Source organism: Lonchura striata, chromosome 2 (assembly GCF_050655825.1).
Source record: "Lonchura striata isolate lonStrDom1 chromosome 2, ASM5065582v1, whole genome shotgun sequence".
Classification (NCBI taxonomy): domain Eukaryota; kingdom Metazoa; phylum Chordata; class Aves; order Passeriformes; family Estrildidae; genus Lonchura; species Lonchura striata.
In genome coordinates, this window is record NC_140704.1 from 149216440 (window position 1) to 149222439 (window position 6000).

Sequence of the window (6000 nt, forward strand, 5' to 3'; positions counted from 1 at the left end):
TCTCATTTTAGGATACCTTTCAATTGCTTGGCAGAAATAGCTGTGGGACTGGCCCAGAGAAGCAGATGTGGCTTGATGAGGTTAACAGGTTTCCAGAAACAACACAACTCCTCTCTGCTCAAAGGTTTGGTCATCTCGTACACAGGACACAAATCTTCCTCTCCCCAAGGAAGAGTGTGCATGTCAGACCAGATGAAGCAACTTAATCACAGGCAGTTCAAAGTGAAGCAAAGCCAGGAAAGAATTGCTTTACATCCTCCTTTCCCCCAGAATTGTATTTTAACAATTACTACAGTCTTTACAATTGATGACATTCCTAATTTTAACTCGTGCTTCAGAACAAGCTTCTGCCAATACTGTGGGGGAAGTTTCTGTTAAAAAAGCTCCATGTCTGTCAAGGCCCCCCATTTTCCACATTCCACAGCTATTTCACAGCTTGAGGGGGTTGTGACTTAAAGCTTTTCAAAGTTTTATAGGACATTTTACACAAAGCAACTGCTACTTACAGAGCATGGGACACTTGGCACCAGTGGGAAGAGGAGGTTGGGTAAGAGTGGAAAAGGTGACAGAAGAGTGACAGCAGTTCCTCTGTGGCTGCTGTTAATTAGTGCAGCCACACCTAATGCTTTCTCTCACTAGAGCTTCACTTAGGCTCAGGTCAGCCCAGAGCAGTTATCAGGACAAGAGGGGTCACAAGAAATGACAACTTTGAGCAACTAACAGACATACATCCTGAACAGAGACCACTTATGTTGATAATGTTATCTATTTCATAAGATAGAGGTTTGTGCTCAGAAAACACACACAGCTTCAACAGGGTCAGTTCAGCTGCCAAACACATTTCAAGTGCCACTGAAGATACCTTGGACACCAAACCTACCCTCCTGAAGTCTCAAATACAACAGCAGGTGTCAGAAGACAAGGACAGATAGTCCAGGGCTGTTCAAGCAGCACTGAGAGATTACAGCTGAGAAGCCAAGACCCCTGAAGCCTGGTAGGAGATTCCCAGCTCCCTGGAGCAGACATGCTGGCTGAACAGAGCAGATGCCTGCTGGGCAGTGAATCAGACACCAGGCTAGCCCACAGAGGGATGCAGATGTGCCCTGGGTGGGCTGCAAGGGCAGCTGTCCATCCCACCAGTGGCACCAGGCTCGCCATTCCTGCCAGGACAGGAGAGGCAGATGGGAGCTGCCACATTCCTGGGCTGGCCACAGCCTCCACTGGTCTGTTGGCTTCTGCCACAGTTACTGTGGTAAAAAGGGCAACACAAACATTTACAACAGCATTTTGCCTGCAAGGCTGCTTGTCTTGCACAGGAAATGTCTGTATGGGTCAAGGAGCTTTCTCACTGTTGTAAGCAATTCCTCTGAATGGTGAGCTGATAGATAACTCCAGTTTACTTTCAGCTTGCATACCTGTGAGTTAGATTTTCATTTAACAGTTAGGAGGCACACCGTAAACATAACAGACAGGCTTTGATGCAATCAGGCAAAACTAGCAGAGGGGAGCAAAGTAACTCTACCATACTTCACCTTAATTCCTAGAATTCATTCCCATGTTTTGGAAAAACCTACATCAGGAATATCAGTTCAGTTCAAAAATATATCTGCCTTTCTGGTCCTTGTAAGCTTGATTGAATACAGGCTGTTCAGCAAGTATTTTATAGTAAATAAAAATATTTTATAGCAATATTTATATAAAATATATACAAAGCTAACTGGGCTTGCACTGAAAAGTTCCACCAGAGTATCTTGGCAGAGGGGCTAGTTATTAAAAATAATTCTTTCACTTAAGAAGTATTGTAGGCAAAAACTTTACCCCCCTACTTCACCAGTTTCTCTATCTGCTGCTTCAGATGAGACACCATTAGTCCTATGCTTGCCTTCTGCAAAGTATAAAAGATAAAGAAGACATAGAAAATTAATTAAGTCTGGTATGAAAAAGAAAAAAATTGAAGAAATTCTACATGTGGCATGTGACAGTGTAGAAACAAGACAAAAAATGCATCCTTTTCAAAGTTCCCTCAGCCAGAGCCATGAAAAGCTCCACCAGGTGGTGGGATTAACAGCACTTGAAATATGCTGTGAGCTGAGTTTGCTCTCTCTCCTTTGCTTTTTAAAAGCAGGTTTCTGCTTCACTACACTTTTGAAAATAGGTGCAAAAGATGTTCCGAGTAAAAATTTATATCTACTATCATTTAAAGGCAGCATTTGCAACTCACTTGACATAAAAGATGTTTTTATAACCTAGAAGATGGAACTGACATCTGCATGACCTTAATTTCCTCTCAAGTTGCTCACAGTTTTACATAAACAAAAAAAGAAAATTGATAAGTACATACCAAGTCTTACATAAAATTATTTTCAGTTTGAAAAGCAACCTTCCTCAGTTGAGAGGCCATTACCATTAGCAGTATAATCAAGTCTGGAAGAAAAACTGCAAAGAAGGTCTCAAGTTTGTTTCTGGTCGGGATATGTGACAAATTCATACAAAGAGAGCAACTCGCTGTCTCCTCTGCAGAATCAGATTGTGCACCAAGTGAGTGAGCCAAAAGTATAAGTAATGCAATTTCTCTCTTCTTTTGCACTTTCAGAGACAATGCTTCTACACACTACTCAGCAAAAAGGTAAAATAAATGTGTATTAGCAGAACTGTAGTTTAAAAACTTAGTGGTAATTTAAAAGCTGGTTTGGCAGAACCATAGACTGGGACTTTGTCGAGGCACAGGACTTAAACCTCCTGACACAGAAATGTTACTCTACAGCAGCACCAAAACAGTAAATGAAGTGAGAAATCAGCAGAGGAACAGAGCAGCAAGTTCACCACAGACCTGTGCTGGGGCTTTGTTGTTTCCAGGATAATCAAGAAAACACATGCTATTAACTAATAAACAAATTCATTCTTCTTATTCACATCCAGCCATTCCCTCCTTTATCCCCCGGACATGCTCTCAAGCAGATTAGAAACTGTCAGGTTCCCAGATAGGTCCAGAAAGGACCTTAAGCACAGCTGTGCCCTGCACATAACATCCTGCCTCTGCTGCAAGCAGCAAAGGGAGCCCAGGGCCACCCCCAACTTCTCTAAACACCAGAGCAGCTCTGTTGAGGCACTGAGCAGAGCACCACCGGCTCTGGACTGGGACAGAGACATTGAGGAGGGCTGAGCACACTGTCCTGGGGAAGGTACAGGCTGGCATGGGTGGCACAGGATGCTGTGGGTGTAACAAGCCATTCCAAGCAGATGCTTCACACAGAGCCACCCCTCCAGCTGAAGCTGTGTAAATAATGTACAGGAGAAGTGTGCTGCTAATTGAGTAGCTCCCGAAATGCCAAGAGGCAGGAAGACTCCAGTTAAAGGCAACTCTTCATTTTAACTTGTGTCACTGAAGAGCACTAAAATAAATGAACTCCTGAGGACAAGATCAAAGCAGAATAAGAGACTCTTTTTTATATCCTTGAATCTCCTGTCCCTTTTGTACCTTGAAATTTAATTTCCTTTTCAAATAGAGCTTTTGGAGCTTATGAAAATTGACCCAAAAGATTACAAGGGCTTTGTCACCCTTCCAATCTCTCTGAAAGATCCATAATTAGGGAGGTTTTTCCTTCAACATATGTGCCCAGCAGACAAATATATAATTTAGACTTACAATTGCATGAATTAGTTATTTCAGTATATTGGATACATACAAGTCAAGCCGTTACAAAGAGTTGAAAAATCTTGTGTGCCTCAAATGAGTAAATATACATCAAGGCTTTTTTTTTTTTTTTTTTTTAACTGGCTTGTTTTCATTTGTGCCGAAACTACACACAATCACACTAAGGACCTGGGTTGGATGTTTGCTACTGGGATAAATACACCAAGTACAATAAACACAAACGGCTGACCTCGAAGAGTAGTTATTTTTGCTCCTCTAGAAATTAATTCTGCAAGCAGGAGTGTACGAGCAGATACCTAAGACAGCCAGCCTGCTTTTTGCCCTCTAACGGAGTAACGCCGGCTTTACTCCTTCGGCACACCGCCTACCCAGGGGAGAAAGAAATACCATAAAGCGGGCAGGGCGCGGGTCTCCGCCGGGCTGGTCCCTCCCGCTGGTCCCCGCGGGGCATCCGCAGGAGGCTTCTCCGGTGCTGTCGCCCCCCGAGCATCGCCCGAAGGTGGCCCCTTCCTCCAGAGCCCACCCCGGCACCCGCCGCCTCCCCTCTGCCTCCCTCCAGTGGGGAAACCCCGGCTGGATGGGGAGAAGCCTCCCCGCTCCGGAGCGCCGGGGGATGCTGCGAGCTCCGCCAGCGCCGGGGCTAGCCCTGCTTCTAAACCACAGAAATCATTTTTCAAAAACCCCAACAACTCAACAACAGCCGAGCGAGGGGTCGGGAGGCTGGGAGGCTCCCACGGCGCCTTCCGCAGCGGCGGGGAGCGGGGGATGCGCAGGTAAGCGGGGAGGGAGGGACGGGGTCCCGCGGTACTCACGGCGGGAGCGGGGCCGGCCGAGCCCCACGGCCGGCCGGCCGGACGGACGGACTGCCGCTGGTGTGGCTGCTGCTGCCGCCGCGCTGTCTGTGTGTCTGTCTGCCGGCCCTGCCCGCCGAGCCGCTCCGAGCGCCCCGTCCCTCCCTCGCTCCCTCCCCGGCGCTTCCTGCCCGCTCATATAGCGCGCCCTCGGCCACGTGGAGGCGCGGGGCCCGCCGGCTCCTCCTCGGGGCCGGGCCGGGAGGGGCGCACCCGCCACCACCCCCTCATCGCCTCCCCTCACCGCCTCCCCTCATCATCCCCCCGTCATCACCCCATCACCCCCATCTCCCCCTTATCAACCCCATCCCACTCCCCAAGCACCCCCTCCGCTCCATCACTCCCCCATCGCCCCCATCTCACCCCCGTTCCCCTCCCATCAGCTCACCCCCATCTCACCCCCGTTCCCCTCCCATCGCCTCCCCCGGCCGCTGAGCGGGGCTGTGCGGCGCAGAGGTGCGATGCGAACCCGGATTCACCCCCAGCGCCCTCGGGATGAAATCCGGCTCTCGTCGGGTCCTCCCTAGAGAGTCACCTCCCAGGAATGTCGGTGTTCGCCAAACTGCTGTGTCGGAAACTGAGCTGCGTGGATCCCCAAGGTGATCGCAGCAGGGAAAGTGGAAAGAAATTCGGCGCTTCTTAGGGCAGAAAATAAAAATAGCGCAGAGTCGATAGAATGGTTTAGGTTGGAAGGGACCTTAAAGACAATCTGGTTTTGATCCCCCTACTATGGACAGGACACCTTGTATTAGAACAGGTTGCTCAGAGCTCCATCCAGCCTGGGTTTTGAACACTTTGATGGATGGGTCATCTGCAACTGATCTGGGCAACTTGGTCCTGTCTCACCACCCTCACAGGATAGAATGTCTTTCAAATTTCTAATTTAACCTATTCTCTTTAATTTTAAAGACATTCCCCCTTATCCTATCACTACATTCCCTTGGGAAAACAAACAAACAAACATTTCCAGCTTGCAGCCCCTGTAGATACTGAAAAGTGCTATAAGGTCTCCCCTGTGACTTCTCTTCTCTGGGCTGAACAATCTCCACCCTTAGCCTGTTTTTACAGGAGAGGTTCTTCAACCCTCTTCTTTCTGTCCAGCATCAGACATTTCTAAGTTGACTATAAAAAACTGTAGAATTAAAAAGAAAGCAGCATAATTAAAGAATTCCCCAGACAGATACACCGAAGTGATAAAGTGTCTGCTAAAACTATTCAACAACGTAATGCTGGCTTTTTTAGTGTCAATGTGTAAAGACTGGAGCCATGAGATGTGTAAAGACTGGGACTATGACTAAAACTGGGGGGATTATAGCACCTCCAAAGAAGCAAATGATCTCTGATCCTCTCTCCTCCACCCTCCCATAGGCAGGCAAATATGCACTATGAACATGCACAGCACATATCAGAGGGGAGAATGCATTCCTGAGCTCTTAAAAACATGTTCTGTAACCCTGGACAGCCGATGCACAGCTCCCTTTGTGAAGCAGATGA

General features: G+C 47.7%; 1 protein-coding gene across 3 annotated transcripts in view; it reads right to left on the reverse strand.

The window, feature by feature from the left end:
• ST3GAL1 (ST3 beta-galactoside alpha-2,3-sialyltransferase 1) overlaps positions 1-5118 on the reverse strand; it is a 94257-nt gene extending 89139 nt beyond the window's left edge. For 2 of the 3 annotated variants that reach the window (XM_085572581.1, XM_077781923.2), the window contains exon 1: positions 4468-4619. The gene's annotated coding sequence lies outside the window, so the exon portion shown is untranslated. Of the gene's footprint in view, positions 1-4467; positions 4620-4985 lie in introns of those variants that run through there. The other variant, XM_021542387.4, reaches the window with a different exon arrangement.
• Between the last annotated feature and the right edge of the window lie 882 nt (positions 5119-6000).